This window comes from Bufo bufo, chromosome 4 (assembly GCF_905171765.1).
Source record: "Bufo bufo chromosome 4, aBufBuf1.1, whole genome shotgun sequence".
NCBI classification, from domain to species: Eukaryota; Metazoa; Chordata; class Amphibia; order Anura; family Bufonidae; genus Bufo; species Bufo bufo.
The window spans coordinates 107,770,595-107,788,471 of NC_053392.1; positions in this window are offsets into that span (position 1 = coordinate 107,770,595).

A 17,877-nucleotide genomic window follows, 5' to 3' on the forward strand; every position below is an offset into this window, starting at 1 on the left:
CTGGACTTTTCTCTATGCATAATCATACTATTGGTGTATTCCGTGACTCACTCTCACACCCGCTGGTTGATTAGCTATACTCGACAGGCAACACAGCTTGTAGTTGTGAGGACAATACCCCAAGCTAAGTGTATGCAACGTGTCCTACAATGGCCTATTCTCTACTACCGGATTGAATGTCTAAAGCTGACCAAGTATTCTCCGAAAGTGACAAACAATCCCAAGATGTCTTCGATATGACAAGTAAGATGTCTGAATTGGAAAAAATATTATCACAGGAGACAAGATTATGATGGGATCATACCACCCTGGTCAAATATCTACACAAATCTATGATATCAAGGGGTCTTAGGATCAAGAAGATTCCAACAACAGTCTTCTCCGACGACTTTGTATCACAATGGAATCAGTTACTTTCGGACTGCTCGCTACAACTCATGTCACACACTTGTAGTATATATTGGAGGCATGGCGATCTCCATGCAGTCATGCAAACCTGACCAGTCAATCTGTCCTGGAGGCTGGTTTTAAAGTCAGTATAAAACTGAGTCTGCATATATAGCACCTACCAGTAGCCATTTGGCTCCAGGAGAAGTATATAGTGGGCTCAGCATGCATGTTGGTACTTGCATCCCTGGATCCGATGAAAGCTGTAATGGCACCGGACGAGGTTAAAAGCAGAGTGTGCTTGGCGTGCATGCTGCACCTGCATTCCCTGGACTTTGTGTGGCTGTCATGGCCCACAAACAGGTAGGAACTAGTGTTAGGGAACACTCCATAGAGGCGACCTTGACGTGGTGAGTGGCTTATTACGCTTTGGCCAAAATGTACACCAATGCCTCATCCAGCATAGAGGCAGGGCAGAATGCTGGTTGCAGAGTGCTATTGCATTTGTGTCTTTTTCATGTCACCCATAGTTAAATGTGAGAGTGAAAAACTTCTACAGATACAAGACGAAATTAAAGCCTGCAAACACTCCCTCAAACCGTTTGAATCTGCCAGTAATTTCGAAAGTTTGAAATCAGAAATGTTAAATACTGTAAAGCAAATGTACATTACAGATATCAAACATAAAAAATTCCAGAGGGATCTCTCCGATTATAAACATGACCAAGTATATGCATGGGGAAGGAGAGAAAACCCATACTCCATCCCCAGATCTTTTCTTAAAAGAAATAAGAAATCAAATAAAAGTAAACAGAAATACAACAGCAGATCGATGTCATCAAATAAATCACAAAGAATTAGTTTTTCCTCTGAATTGGATACCATAGAAACTTCCGATGGCTCACAAGATTCATTACAAGGTCCCCATCAAACTATGGAGTATGGAGCAAGCCAAAAATATCCTAATATAAGAAAAACAAAAATACCAACAAAAACCAAAATGCAGATAATAGAAAAGAGGACATTCCCCCGATATCATCAAAAAACGAGTCCGCCATGCGGGACGAAAACACACGAATGCCGCACACCAGGTCAACACGTCAACAGAAAAGATAATTGATCAATCACAAGTATCATTAGATGTAATCAATCTGTCTGCTGTAGTTCTTACGACTGAACAAATAGAAGTCCTCAAATTGGGTTTGAACTATGTGCCATCTGTCAATTTTGATCTGTTTACGACTTTGCTGGATATAAACAAATTCATAAGACAATTGACTGTTGCGAGACATTTTAGTGATATTGATGCAGATGAGACTGCGCGGGATATCGCTCAGACATGTTCAAATGGAGATATAGATAATGAATATTGCAATCTTTTATTTAAGGAACAATTATCTCTTGCATGTCTCAGCGATCTCCATCGGGAGTCGTCTGTCCAGAATATGGAAATGAATATTCAAAAGTTTAAAACTTATAATCCTGGGTTTTATCCAACTATGTCTCGAACAACCAATATGGATATTTTCCAAGATATTATGGAAAGGGAACTAAAGGAGATACACAGTCGCTGCCATAACGAGGCTGGACATAATAATCTATCTGTCAGCTATAGAAAAGTACTGCAGGAATTATCTGATAACAAACGTATTATAATCAAAAATGGCTGACAAAGGAGGGTCCGTTGTCGTCCTAGACAGTGACATGTATAGTCAACAAATGAGCAGTCTCCTTTCGAATTCCACTGTGTACCGCAGATTGGACACAGATCCATTGCTGCGGTACAGGGTGGAATTCTTAGCGGTTTTGCGTGTGGGCTTGGAACAGGGTCATATTAATCAAAAGCACTTTAATTACCTTAATATGGAGTCCACGGTTACGCCTATAATGCATGCCCTTCCCAAGGTCCATAAGGTTCAATTCGCTCCTCCGTTACGCCCCATAGTCAGTGGGATTGGATCTCTAACCGAGAGATTGGGTAATTGGCTATATTGTATTCTGCAGCCGTTCGTCAGGAGAATCCCAGGCTATGTCAAAGATCAATCTTGAGATCTTTCTTTGACATGACCTGGGCTGACAATTATAGATGGTTGACAGTAGATGTAATTTCTTTGTATCCTTCGATCCCACACAATGTGGTGATACTTGCATTTCGAATTCCACCTCCACAGGTACAGTAGTTTTTCTGATGATTTCATTGATTATGTCCTGTTTGTGACTCAGTTCCTGATGTCTCATAATTATTTTACTTTCAATTCGATATATTATGTCCAAATCTCAGGTGTGTCAATGGGTGCGAAATACTCGCCCTCATTTGCTAACCTTACTATGTCCTACTGGGAGGAGACATATGTGTATAATATCAAAAATCCATTCTCAGAGTATATAGTGTGGTATGGCAGGTACATCGACGATATGCTCCTTATTTAGAGCGGCGATGTACCTGCCATACAATGGTTTATGCCAGTGTTTTCCAACCAGTGTGCCTCCAGCTGTTGCAAAACTACAACTCCCAGCATGCCCGGACAGCCTTTGGATGTGCGGGCATGCTGGGAGTTGTAGTTTTGCAACAGCTGGAGGCACACTGGTTGGGAAACACTGGTTTATGCAATATCTTGAAAGTAACCCCTACAATTTGCATTTCATTTATACAGAGAACCACCAACGTGTCAACTTCCTAGATCTCACACTCTCGGGAATACCCGGACAGATTTTACAAACAGAAACATTTTGTAAGAAAGTGACAGGAAACACGATATTACGTGCGGATAGTCACCACCCTGCCCACACGATTAAATTGATCCCTGTGGGAGAGTTCACACGTGCTCATAGAAACTGCAGTACTCCTGCGTAGAGTTGAGCGAACACCTGGATGTTCGGGTTCGAGAAGCTCGGCCGAACTTCCCGGAAATGTTCGGGTTCGGGATCCGAACTTGACCCGAACTTCGCCCCGAACCCCATTGAAGTCAATGGGGACCCAAACTTTTCGGCACTAAAAAGGCTGTAAAACAGCCCAGGAAAGGGCTAGAGGGCTGCAAAAGGCAGCAACATGTAGGTAAATCCCCTGCAAACAAATGTGGATAGGGAAATGAATAAAAATAAAAATAAAATAAATAAAAATTAACCAATATCAATTGGAGAGAGGTCCCATAGCAGAGAATCAGGCTTCATGTCACCCACCACTGGAACAGGCCACTGTCAGATATTTAGGCCCCGGCACCCAGACAGAGGAGAGAGGTCCCATAGCAGAGAATCAGGCTTCATGTCATAGCAGAGAATCAAGCTTCACGTCACCCACCACTGGAACAGGCCACTGTCAGATATTTAGGCCCCGGCACCCAGACAGAGGAGAGAGGTCCCATTGCAGAGAATCAGGCTTCATGTCATAGCAGAGAATCAGGCTTCATGTCACCCACCACTGGAACAGGCCATTGTCAGATATTTAGGCCCCGGCACCCAGACAGAGGAGAGAGGTCCCATTGCAGAGAATCAGGCTTCATGTCACCCACCTCTGGAACAGGCCACTGTCAGATATTTAGGCCCCAACACCCAGACAGAAGAGAGAGGTCCCATAGCAGAGAATCAGGCTTCATGTCACCCACCACTGGAACAGGCCACTGTCAGATATTTAGGCCCCGGCACCCAGACAGAGGAGAGAGGTCCCATTGCAGAGAATCAGGCTTCATGTCATAGCAGAGAATCAGGCTTCATGTTACCCACCACTGGAACAGGCCATTGTCAGATATTTAAGCCCCGGCACCCAGACAGAGGAGAGAGGTCCCATTGCAGAGAATCAGGCTTCATGTCACCCACCACTGGAACAGGCCACTGTCAGATATTTAGGCCCCGGCACCCAGACAGAGGAGAGAGGTCCCATTGCAGAGAATCAGGCTTCATGTCACCCACCACTGGAACAGGCCACTGTCAGATATTTAGGCCCCGACACCCAGACAGAGGAGAGGTTCATTCAACTTTGGGATGGACAGGTCCTGTGGGATCCATGCCTGGTTCATTTTTATGAACGTCAGCTTGTCCACATTGGCTGTGGATAGGCGGCTGCGTTTGTCTGTAATGACCCCCCCTGCCGTGCTGAATACACGTTCAGACAAAACGCTGGCCGCCGGGCAGGCCAGCACCTCCAAGGCATAAAAGGCTAGCTCTGGCCACGTGGACAATTTGGAGACCCAGAAGTTGAATGGGGCCGAAACATCAGTCAGTACATGGAGGGGTGTGCACACGTACTGTTCCACCATGTTATTGAAATGTTGCCTCCTGCTAACACGTTCCGTATCAGGTGGTGGTGCAGTTAGCTGTGGCGTGGTGACAAAACTTTTCCACATTTCTGCCATGCTAACCCTGCCCTCAGAGGAGCTGGCCGTGACATAGCTGCGTTGGCGACCTCTTGCTCCTCCTCTGCCTTCTCCTTGGGCTTCCACTTGTTCCCCTGTGACATTTGGGAATGCTCTCAGTAGCGCGTCTACCATCACGCTCCAGTGCAGGAAGTAAGGTGGGCACATGGGGCCAGATTTATCATTACAATGACAGCTCACTCCACTTTCACATATGGCTAAAGTCAGTTTTAGCCAAGTCAGATTTATGATCGGCCCTTTAAGACTGTAATAAATGTGGTTTGACGGTAGCAGTTTATCCGTCAGTAAGCAGCTTTACAAAAGTCGCACATCTTTACGAAAAAGTCGCACGTCTTTACCAAAAAGTCGCATGTTCTATTAAAAAGTCTCAAAAGATAAGCATGGTCCTCACTGGAGTGAAATTGCGCATTTTTTTGCGACTTTTTTGCGACTTTTTAAATAGTCCCAATAGTAAATCTGTCTAGGGATTCATTTACATAAGAAAATACGCCCACTTTCAGAAAACTGGTGAGCATAGTGCAGGGCAGAAAAAAATCGCAAATTTGTGCGCAGTTTTAGCGTTTGCGCATTTTTTTGTGACCTTTTTACTCCATTATTCTGACTTGAGCTAATGATAAATCTGGCCCATTGTCTTTGTACCGGGGATCCAGCAGGGTGGCAACCCAGTAGTCCACACACGTTAAAATGTGGGCAACTCTGCTGTCATTGCGCAGGCACTGCAGCATGTAGTCGCTCATGTGTACCAGGCTGCCCAGAGGTAAGGACAAGCTGTCCTCTGTGGGAGGCGTATCGTTATTGTCCTGCGTTTCCCCCCAGCCACGCACCAGTGATGGGCCCGAGCTGCATTGGGTGCCACCCCGATGTGAACATGCTTCATCCTCATCCTCGTCCTCCTCACCCTCATCCTCCTCGTCCTCCAGTAGTGGGCCCTGTCTGGCCACATTTGTACCTGGCCTCTGCTGTTGCAAAAAACCTCCCTCTGACTCACTTCTAAGAGACTGGCCTGAAAGTCCTAAAAATGACCCCTCTTTCTCCTCCTCCTCCTGGGCCACCTCCTCTTCCATCATCGCCCTAAGTGTTTTCTCAAGGAGACATAGAAGTGGTATTGTAACGCTGATAACGGCGTCATCGCCACTGGCCATGTTGGTGGAGTACTCGAAATAGCGCAACAGGGCACACAGGTCTCGCATGGAGGCCCAGTCATTGGTGGTGAAGTGGGGCTGATCCGCAGTGCGACTGACCCGTGCGTGCTGCAGCTGAAACTCCACTATGGCCTGCTGCTGCTCGCATAGTCTGTCCAGCATGTGCAAGGTGGAGTTCCACCTGGTGGGCACGTCGCATATGAGGCCGTGAGCGGGAAGGCCCGAAGTTACGTTGTAGCGCAGACAGGCGAGCAGCAGCAGGTTGTGAATGCCGGAAGCGCGCACAGACGGCCTGCACTTTATGCAGCAGCTCTGACATGTCGGGGTAGTTGTGAATGAACTTCTGCACCACCAAATTCAGCACATGCGCCAGGCAAGGGATGTGCGTCAAACCGGCTAGTCCCAGAGCTGCGACGAGATTTCGCCCATTAACGCACACCACCAGGCCGGGCTTGAGGCTCACTGGCAGCAACCACTCGTCGGTCTGTTGTTCAATACCCCGCCACAACTCCTGCGCGGTGTGGGGCCTGTCCCCCAAACATATGAGTTTCAGAATGGCCTGCTGACGTTTACCCCTGGCTGTGCTGAAGTTGGTGGTGAAGGTGTGTGGCTGACTGGATGAGCAGGTGGAAGAAGAGGAGGAGGAAGCCGAGTAGGAGGAGGAGGCTACAGGAGGCAAAGAATGTTGCCCTGCGATCCTTTGCGGCGGAAGGACGTGCGCCAAAGAGCTCTCCGCCTGGGGCCCAGCCGCCACTACATTTACCCAGTGTGCAGTTAGGGAGATATAGCGTCCCTGGCCGTGCTTACTGGTCCACGTATCTGTGGTTAGGTGGACCTTGCCACAGATGGCGTTGCGCAGTGCACACTTCATTTTATCGGATACTTGGTTGTGCAGGGAAGGCACGGCTCTCTTGGAGAAGTAGTGGCGGCTGGGAACAACATACTGTGGGACAGCAAGCAACATGAGCTGTTTGAAGCTGTCTGTGTCCACCAGCCTGAATGACAGCATTTCATAGGCCAGTAGTTTAGAAATGCTGGCATTCAGGGCCAGGGATCGAGGGTGGCTAGGTGGGAATTTACGCTTTCTCTCAAATGTTTGTGAGATGGAGAGCTGAAGGCTGCCGTGTGACATGGTGGAGATGCTTGGTGACGGAGGTGGTGGTGTTGGTGGTACATCCTCTGTTTGCTGAACGGCAGGTGCCAACGTTCCTCCAGAGGCGGAGGAAGAGGCCGAGGCGGCAGCAGAAGAGGTAGCAGGGGGAGCCTGAGTGAGTTCCTTGTTTTTAAGGTGTTTACTCCACTGCAGTTCATGCTTTGCATGCAGGTGCCTGGTCATGCAGGTTGTGCTAAGGTTCAGAACGTTAATGCCTCGCATCAGGCTCTGATGGCACAGTGTGCAAACCACTCGGGTCTTGTCGTCAGCACATTGTTTGAAGAACTGCCACGCCAGGGAACTCCTTGAAGCTGCCTTTGGGGTGCTCGGTCCCAGATGGCAGTGGCCAGTAGCAGGCGGACTCTCTTGGCGGCGGGTGTTCTGCTTTTGCCCACTGCTCCCTCTTTTGCTACGCTGTTGGCTCGGTCTCACCACTGCCTCTTCCTCCGAACTCTGAAAGTCAGTGGCACGACCTTCATTCCATGTGGGGTCTAGGACCTCATCGTCCCCTGCATCGTCTTCCACCCAGTCTTCCTCCCTGACCTCCTGTTCAGTCTGCACACTGCAGAAAGACGCAGCAGTTGGCACCTGTGTTTCATCATCAGAGACGTGCTGAGGTGGTATTCCCATGTCCTCATCATCAGGAAACATAAGTGGTTGTGCGTCTGTGCATTCTATGTCTTCCACCGCTGGGGAAGGGCTAGGTGGATGCCCTTGGGAAACCCTGCCAGCAGAGTCTTCAAACAGCATAAGAGACTGTTGCATAAGTTGAGGCTCAGACAGTTTCCCTGATATGCATGGGGGTGATGTGACAAACTGATGGGCTTGGTTTTCAGGCGCCAACTGTGCGCTTTCTGCAGCAGACTGGGTGGGAGATATTGTGAATGTGCTGGATCCACTGTCGGCCACCCAATTGACTAATGCCTGTACCTGCTCAGGCCTTACCATCCTTAGAACGGCATTGGGCCCCGCCAAATATTGCTGTAAATTCTGGCGTCTACTGGGACCTGAGGTAGTTTGTACACTAGGACATGTGGCTGTGGCAGAACGGCCACGTCCTCTCCCAGCACCAGAGGGTCCACTAACACCACCACGACCATGTCCGCGTCTCTTACTAGATGTTTTCCTTATTGTTACCGTTCACCACAATAAGAAAAAAATTATTTGGCCCAATGTATTGAATTCAAATTCAGGCCTTTTTTTTACAAGCACCTAACACTATCTGGCTATCTATTTAGGTACCGTATTACACTAATACAGGCACAGCAGTAACCACAGATTTAGCTGAATATAAATTGTAGGCCTTGTATTTAGGCCCTGGATGACAGGTATCCCTTTTACGGACAGAATTAGACTTGGAAATGCACGGTAGCGTGTGAAGTTATTGAAGATGACCCTATCAGCACCTTCAATGAAATATACCCTTTTATGGATAGATTTAAACTTGGCCTGCTACAGCAGAAACCACTGATTTTTGGAATTGCTAATTTGGGAATTGAAATTCAACCCAGAACAAAAACTGTGCTTTGACGGACACTAAACAACTTTACCAGCCACAGCAGTAAACACAGATTTAGCTGAATATAAATTGTAGGCCTAGTATTTAGGCCCTGGATAGATGACAGGTATCCCTTTAGGACAGAATTACACTTGGAGATGCACGGTAGCGTGTGAAGTTATTGAGAATGACCCTCTCCGCACCTTCAATCTAATTTGCCCTTTTATGGATAGATTTAAACTTGGCCTGATACAGCAGAAACCACTGATTTAGGGAATTGCCAATTTGGGAATTGTATTTCAACCCAGAACAAAAACTGTGCTTTGACGAACACTAAATAACTTGACCAGCCACAGCAGTAACCACAGATTTAGCTGAATATAAATTGTAGGCCTATTATTTAGGCGCTGGATGACAGGTATACGTTTACGGACAGAATTAGACTTGGAGATGCACGGTAGCGTTTGAAGTTATTGAGAATGACCCTATCAGCAATTTCAATGTAATATACCCTTTTATGGATAGATTTAAACTTGGCCTGCTACAGCAGAAACCACTGATTTAAGGAATTGCTAATTTGGGAATTGTATTTCAACCCAGAACAAAAACTGTGCTTTGACGGACACTAAATAACTTGACCAGCCACAGCAGTAACCACAGATTTAGCTGAATATAAATTGTAGGCCTATTATTTAGGCGCTGGATGACAGGTATACGTTTACGGACAGAATTAGACTTGGAGATGCATGGTAGCGTGTGAAGTTATTGAGAACGACCCTATCAGCGCCTTCAATGTAATATACCCTTTTATGGATAGATTTAAACTTGGCCTGCTACAGCAAAAACCATTGATTTAGGAAATTGCTAATTTGGGAATTGTATTTCAACCCAGAACAAAAACTGTGCTTTGACGGACACTAAATACCTTGACCAGCCACAGCAGTAACCACAGAATTAGCTGAATATAAATTGTAGGCCTATTATTTAGGCGCTGGATGACAGGTATACGTTTACGGACAGAATTAGACTTGGAGATGCACGGTAGACTGTGAAGTTATTGAGAATGACCCTATCAGCAACTTCAATGTAATATACCCTTTTATGGATAGATTTAAACTTGGCATGCTACAGCAGAAACCACTGATTTAGGGAATTGCTAATTTGGGAATTGTATTTCAACCCAGAAAAAAATATATCCTTTGCCAGACAGCAGACAGTATTACAATTGGTTAGCCACAGCTGAAACACCAGATTTAGGGTACTGCTATTTTGGCAATTGTACTTCACCCCTCAATAAAATAGCAAGCACAGCCAAGACCCTGATGTAGGATATAGCAAAAAAAAACAAAACACACTATTGATGGTTAAATGGACTTGGTGGCAGCTTGTGCTGGCGCATCACAAGACACAAAATGGCCGCCGATCACCCCAGAAAAAAAGTGACAGAAAAACGCTCTGGGAAGCATATAAACAGTGAGCAATTAAATAGCAGAGGTTGAATGATACACAGCTGTACATCGATCACTTCTGTAAGTGTTTTTAAAGAGTAAATCACTGCCAAATCTGGCCCTAACAGCAGCAGCTACATCCTATCCCTACACTGATTAGAGCAGAGTGACGTGCGGCGCTACGTGACTCCAGCTTAAATAGAGGCTGTGTCACATGCTGCACTGGCCAATCACAGCCATGCCAATAGTAGGCCTCTTGGGGCAAGTAGTATGACGCTTGTTGATTGGCTGCTTTGCAGCCTTTCAAAAAGCGCCAAGAAAGCGCCGAACACCGAACCCGAACCCGGACTTTTACGAAAATGTATACAGTTCGGGTTCGCTCATCCCTACTCCTGCGGCTTTTTAAGAGAAATTCAGATTGTTAGAATGAGGCTAGCACAGAGAGCTTATCCGGGGTGGATGATATCTAGAGGTCTGGCTATTTCCAGAAATAAAACTAGAGAGGAATTGCTGTTCCCTACCCAGGGTTCTTCTTCTAGAGATAGGAATGCAAATAAAAAAATAAAAAAACTGAAATATAAAGGGGCATATGACTGCGATCATATGAGCAATAGGAAGAGCACAGCTATAATGGTTGATCAAGGTGAAGTTAAAGAGGATATACCTACACTTGTCTTAACGTACAGCAAACAGTTTGAAATAATTCAGCAAACAATTAAGAAATATTTGCCAATACTTTATGATGATGATGTACTGTGCTGTATGTTAAGACAAGGATGTAGAATTGTTTCCAGAAGACCCCAAACTATAGGGAATGATATATCCCCCTCCATGTATATGCAAAGGGCTAAACAACAAGAGGATACCTGGCTCACTTAGAAAGGTTTCACCAGGTGTGGAAGCTCACGCTGCCGCACTTGTACTATGCAGTGAATATGAAAACTTTCCATGATGCAAATAATTCCCATATATACCCGATAAAATCGTACATCAACTGTAACTCGATGGGGGTGGTATATGTCATCCCCTGTACAGCCTGTAAGATGATGTATGTGGGATGCACCACCAGAAAATTCAAAGTCCGAATTTTGGAGCATCTCTGTTACATCAGCAATCCTGCCAGTGTGAACATATCCAATGTGGCTAAACACTTTATACACAAGCATGAACGCAAGGTGAGAAATTTTTGAGCTTTTGCGATTGAACAAGTGAAACTATCGAAAAGAGGAGGTGATTTAAAGCGGTTGGTTAGATTGAGGGAGGCATTTTGGATTTTTAAGTTAGATACCAGACATCCGAATGGTCTTAATATGAAAAATGAACTTATGCATTGACCATTCCATTTCGATATTAGAGAAATAGGATTTGTTTATGTTGCAATAGCATATGCTACTAAATACACTTATGCATGATAATCTGTATCTGTATTTGTATTTTTATTTTTTATTTTGTATATGAAATGTTATATTCACTGTTATGGAATTTTCACATTATATATACAGAAGTATCGATTTCATATAGATGCTTGTTGCATCTTCATTGTTGGACAATGTGAACGGTGCCTTACATAGGGAGCAGAGGGCTCCACCCTTCCCTCTTTTCCCTTCCCCCACCCTCCAGGTGGGGGTGGAACCATGTGCTCCCAGACCAGTATTTAATCTCTGGAAAAGACACTGTTTACAGTTAAGAATAAGAACTCTGTTCGAAACACGTCAATGTTGCTACACTAGTGGGTGCATGTCCTGTATATTATTTTCTACTGCCTGAATAAAGACGAGGATTTTAGCTACCAAGAAAACGTGAGTGCTGGAACTTTGTTTATAAATGTTCTAAACCTGACCACAACCTGCATGACCAGGCATCTAAGTGCAAAGCACGAGCTGCAGTGGAGTAGACACCTAAAAAACCAAGAAAGGTCTCTGGCTACTCCTGCTTCCTCTTCTGCTGCAGTCTTGGCCTCCTCATCCACCTCTGGAGTGACAGTGGCACCTGCCACCCCGCAAACAGAGGATCTGCCAGCAACACCACCACCTCGGTCACCAAGCATCTCCACAATGTCCCATGGAAGCGTTCAACTCTCTATCTCCCAAACACTGGAGCAGAAGAGGATTTCAGGGCGCTTCAGTAGTGATAGACAAACATCTGCCGGGACGGTTCGCGAACGCGATCAAATGTTAGCGAACCGCAAGTTCTTGGCGGGTCCCATTCCTTTTAATGGCAGGCAAACCTGAAAAACCTTCAGCTCATATTTGCAGCCAAGAAATAATTACTAGAAGTGCACAAATAGTCCCACAACATGGACAGTGACATACCAGATGTATTATTCGAATTTCAGGTCTCCATTCATAATTTTTTTCAATGCGAAATATCGGCAATATCATTTTCGCATACGCGCATGCGCAAATGCACTATGCAGTACCCAAATGCACTATAAAGAAATTATTATTATTATTATTATTATTATATTGGTATATAACACCCCGCTTCAATCTGTTTTTGGGGGGACGACTGGTAAATCACACTAGTAGAAATTAATTGTTCCAATAACGCTTGTCCCTCTATATACCTGCAGTATCGCAGCAGAACCGCACACAACTGCCGCACAATACAAATGCACTATAATATACTTTCTAACCTAGAAAGTATATTATAACATTGTACAAGGAAGGCAATTTCATTAGAATATACATAAAGATAAAACATAACCTTTAATAATGTTACTATGACGGTCCATTCACACGTCCGTAAGTGTTTTGCGGATCCGAAAAACACGGACACCGGCAATGTGCATTCGTCAATTTGCGGACCGCACATCACCGGCACTATAATAGAAAATGCCTAATCTTGTCTGCAATTGCGGAAAAGAATGTTCTATTTTTTTTTGCGGAAACAGAAGCATGGATGCGGAAGTGCGGATCCGCAAATGCAGATGTGGATCTGAAATGTGGATGCGGACAGCACATTCGGGCCCCATTGAAAATGAATGGGTCTGCACCGGTTCCGCAAAATTGCGGAACGGATGCGGACCCATTTTGCGGACGTGTGAATGGAAAAGATATCCCTCAAAATGAAAATAAATAAATTATTAAAGTTAAGCAAAAAGCATAGATGTGGTAGGCAATAACAAGTGCTCGGCGGCACTAAATCAGGTGCTCGGCGGCACTAAATCAGAAACCATATGTCCTACCACAATCCGGGGGGTTCCAGTGCACATCCCTGAATATCGGAGGGAAAGCAAAAACCCTATCTATCCCTGGGCTAGATGATGATGTAGTATTAAAGAACAGGGTGGGCAAAGAACTGTCCCTGATATTGCCCTACAGGGGGGTGCTATTCTGGCCCTGATAGACTAACCACAGACCACTCGCCCTGATAAAAGCGACCCTGTCCGGAACCTTACCCTATATAAAAATGGCCCTAGTAAGCCCCTAGCCCCTAGGCCCCTGACTTCCAGGTGATCACTATATAGATCTATGTGTTTTTGACTCATAATAAAAGTATATTATAAGTATATCGCACCCCTCTGTGTATCACACCTATCGATAGCACACCTATACCAGTCCTTAAAATGACTTTTGTGGCACTATTTGCTAGCATTTGGTGTCCCTAACAGTCTGTCCCTGCTCCACACAGCAACCTCTCCCTACACTGGCAAAGAACTGAATGTAAAATAGCGGCCAGATCAGGTTTATTTATAAGGTAGGGGGTATGTCCATGTGCTGAAACGTCTCAATTGGCTGTCCTGTACCACCTGATCGATGTGTCATGGGTCAAAGTTCTTCACAACGTAAAAGAATATGGCAGGCACGAATATCTCCATATGTTCGCATGTTCGGCGAATCGCAAAAATGCAAAGTTCGCCACGAAACAATCGCCGGGCAAACCGCAAGGCCATCTCTACGCTTCAGTTTGCCTCCTGTTTCTTCCTCCTCCTACTCCGCCTCCTCATCAAGTCAGCGTAACACCTTCACCACCAACTTCAGCACAGCCAGGGGTAAACGACAGCAGGCAGTTTTAAAACTTATCTGTTTGGGGGACAAACCCCACACCGCGCAGGAGCTGTGGATGGGCCTTGAACAACAGACCGATGAGTGGTTTGTGCCAGTCAGCCTGAAGCCCGGCCTGGTGGTGTGCGATAATGGGCAAAATCTCGTAGCAGCTCTGGGACTAGCCGGTTTGACGCACATCCGTTGCCTGGCGCATGTGCTGAATTTGGTGGTGCAGAGGTTCCTTAAAAATTAACCCGATATGTCAGAGCTGCTGCAGAAAGTGCAGGCCGTCTGTGCGTGCTTTCGGCGTTCTCACCTTGCCGCTTGCCTGTCAGCGCTGCAGCGTAACTTTGGCCATCCCGCTCACCGCCTCATATGCGAAGTGCCCACAAGGTGGAACTCCACCTTGCACATGCTGGCCAGACGGTGCGAGCAGCAGCAGGCGATAGTGGAGTTTCAGCTGTAGCACACACGGGTGAGTCGCTCTGCGGAACAGCACCACTTCACCACCAATGACTGGGCCTCCATGTGTAGTGTCCCACTAGGTAAAGGTGGGCACCACACAAGGGTTAACATGTCTTTTGCATTACTGTGATGTTTAATTATGCATTTTCCCTGTGTTATCTGGGTGTCAGGCCTGTTAGGGTGTAGTTTAGCCTCCTAGACGTTAGAGGGAGCTAGAGAGCCCTAAGTATATATAGGTAGGCCCAGACAGGGGAGAGTAGTTCATTCCAGGTGGCTAGAAGAGTAATGTAGTCAGCCTGAAGCTCCTGAGGCTAAGTTTAGCTCAGTAGAGTCACCCCAGAAGAAGGATCCACCTCCTGGGAGAAACCTGCAGTTACCCACAAACTAAGCAGCGTCCTTGCATCCAACTAAGATAAGTAACCTGATGAGCAGAAGTACTATAAGTTACAGTCAAGAGTCAATACTGGAGGAAGATTCATATACCAAGGATTAAAGCCAGCATTTAGGCATCCGGGCCTTGGGATCCAGCCAGCTAGAATAGCTGAAGGGGATAGTGCAGCATAGGTCTGCTAAGCATTAACTTTATACCCTCCAAGTATCTTGCCAGTATATACCTGCCATATAAGAAGTAAGCCTGCTTGTGGAATATTGCTGTAAGGGACTGCATCATTATCAACTGTAAACTGTCTGTACAAAGTTGGACGGTTTTCCAAAGTAAAGCAACGTTTGGTTCACTATACCACCTGTGTACCTCAATTACTGCTACTAGAAAACCGGTGTGCCACCGTTACAGGCACTGGCGTCACGACCCTTAAAGGGACCTTGCCTCAGGCACTCAAAACACCTGCAACATCCAGGGCACCTCACCCAACATTAGGAGAGGTCTCTCCATACAGAGTGTGCCCCAGAGGAACTTGTGTCTACTGGTGAGTACAATAAAGGAATTCAAGAGGGGCCTGGATGTGTTTCTGGAGCGTAATAATATTACAGGTTATAGCTACTAGAGAGGGGTCGTTGATCCAGGGAGTTATTCTGATTGCCTGATTGGAGTCGGGAAGGAATTTTTTATTCCCCTAAAGTGAGGAAAATTGGCTTCTACCTCACAGGTTTTTTTTGCCTTCCTCTGGATCAACTTGCAGGATAACAGGCCGAACTGGATGGACAAATGTCTTTTTTCGGCCTTATGTACTATGTTACTATGTTACCTCTCCTTCACTGCCGCATGCCTGCCCAGGGTCCTTCAAAAAGTGAGTAACCCTCGATTGCCCATAACTGTGACCTCACTATCGCTATACCCTGCAGGTCTGGCGTGCTGCACATGCAAGACCTGTGTGCCTTGTTGCGCTGTTTCGAGTACTCCACCAACATGGCCAGTGCCGATGACGCCATTCTCAGTGTTACTATTCCACGTCTATGCCTCCTTGAAAAAACGCTTCGGGCGATGATGGAAGAGAATGTGGCACAGGAAGGAGGAAGAGGGATCATTTCATAGGGTTTCAGGCCAGTCATTCAAAAGTGGCTCCGAGGGTGGGTTCCTGCACCCACAAACGCCAGGTACACAATTGCCAGCAAGGACACAGTTCTGGAGGATGAAGAGCTGGAGGATGAGGAGGAGGAGGAGATGGAGGAGGAGCAACTGTGTTCACAGCAGGGTGGCACCCATACCAGCTCATGGCCATCACTGGTGCGTGGCTGGGGGGATAGAGAGGAAACAGACGATACACCTCCCACAGAGGACAGCTTTTCATTGCCTCTGGGCAGCCTGGCACACATGAGCGATTACATGCTGCAGTGTCTCCCCAACGACCGCCGAGTTGCCCACATTCTAACTTGTGCTGATTACTGGGTGACCTCGCTGCTGGATCCCCGTTACAAGGAAAACGTACCGTCCTTAATTCCGTCACTGGAGCGTGATCGTAAGATGCGCGAGTACCAGCGCACGCTGGTAGACGCCCTGCTAGTGGCATTCTCACCTGACAGTGGGGGCAAAGTGGAAGCACAAGGCGAAGGCAGAGGAGGAGGAAGAGGTCGCGAACACAGCTGGGGCACCGCCAGCACCTCAGAAGGCAGGGTTAGCATGGCCAAAATGTGGAAAAGCTTTGTCAGCACGTCACAACAACCAGCACCACCAGCTGATATGGAACATCTTAGCAGGAGGCAGCATTTTACCAACATGGTGGAGCAGTATGTGTGCACACGCCTACACGTACTGGATGATGGGTCTGCCTCCTTCAACTTCTGGGTCTCCAAATTGGTCACATGGCCTGAGCTTGCCCTTTACGCCTTGGAGGTGTTGGCCTGCCCTGCAGCCAGTGTATTATCTGAACGTGTGTTTAGCACGGCAGAAACCGTCATTACAGACAGACGCAGCCGCCTGTCCACAGCCAATGTGGACAAGCTCACGTTCATTAAAATGAACCAGGCATGGATCCCACAGGACTTGTCCGTACCTTGTTCAAAATAGACATGTATACCGGCCTTACCCAGCCATTGTTATACTCCTGTGCAATTGCTCTTTGTTGCATTTTTGATATTTCCCACTCTTTTGGGGTGTACCCTCATTCAAACAAAAAATATTTTTTTTTTTACCAAAAAACAGTGTTGGCTACCTTGTCCTCCTCCACCGCAGCTTCCACCTACACAGCTACGTCCACGCCTCCTCAACCTCCTACTCCATATGGACCTCCACCTCATACATCAAGATTATTTTTTGTTAATTTTTGCACATTGTCGGGTAAAATTCACCAATCTTTGGCGGTGATATACCCAGGGCCGGACTGGCCATAGGGCAGACCGGGCAAATGCCCGGTGGGCCGGGCCGCCTCAGGGCCTGGGCACACCCTAATCACACCCCTGTGCTCCGCCTCCTGCACTGCCGCCTGCCAGCCCCACACTAGTGTCCGACCGGCGACCGCACAGCTTCAATCATGACACAAAGACACATACTGTAGACAGTGTATCCAGTCCACCCCCACTGCTCCTGTGCTCCGCCTCCGTGACTCCATCTCCCGGGGGCCCGGCCGCGTAACGTCACTCACTCCGACGTCACGCGCCTGCTCCGCCTTCATTAATAAAGTGGGAAGAGCATACGCGTGCGGCGTGACGTAGTGAGTGGCTGCTGCCGGCCGCCTAGTTTGAATGTTTGAAGAGCAGGAGCCAGCCTGCCTGCCCGCCGCGGCCCAGTGCCCAACTGCCCATGCCCAGTGAATGGATGGTGATGACATGTGATGTCTTTTGTGCACTGTCTGTGAAAAAGAAAAACTGATGTGAATTGTGAATACTATCTGGAGTCCTGACTGTCTCGACTCCCAGTCCCAGTAAGTTAGTGATAGATTATTAGATAGTAACTAGTACTTATACTTTGCACAAGTTTATTTACAAGCTCAATAGCTCACTTACATAAGGAACGACGGGGTCCATCTTAC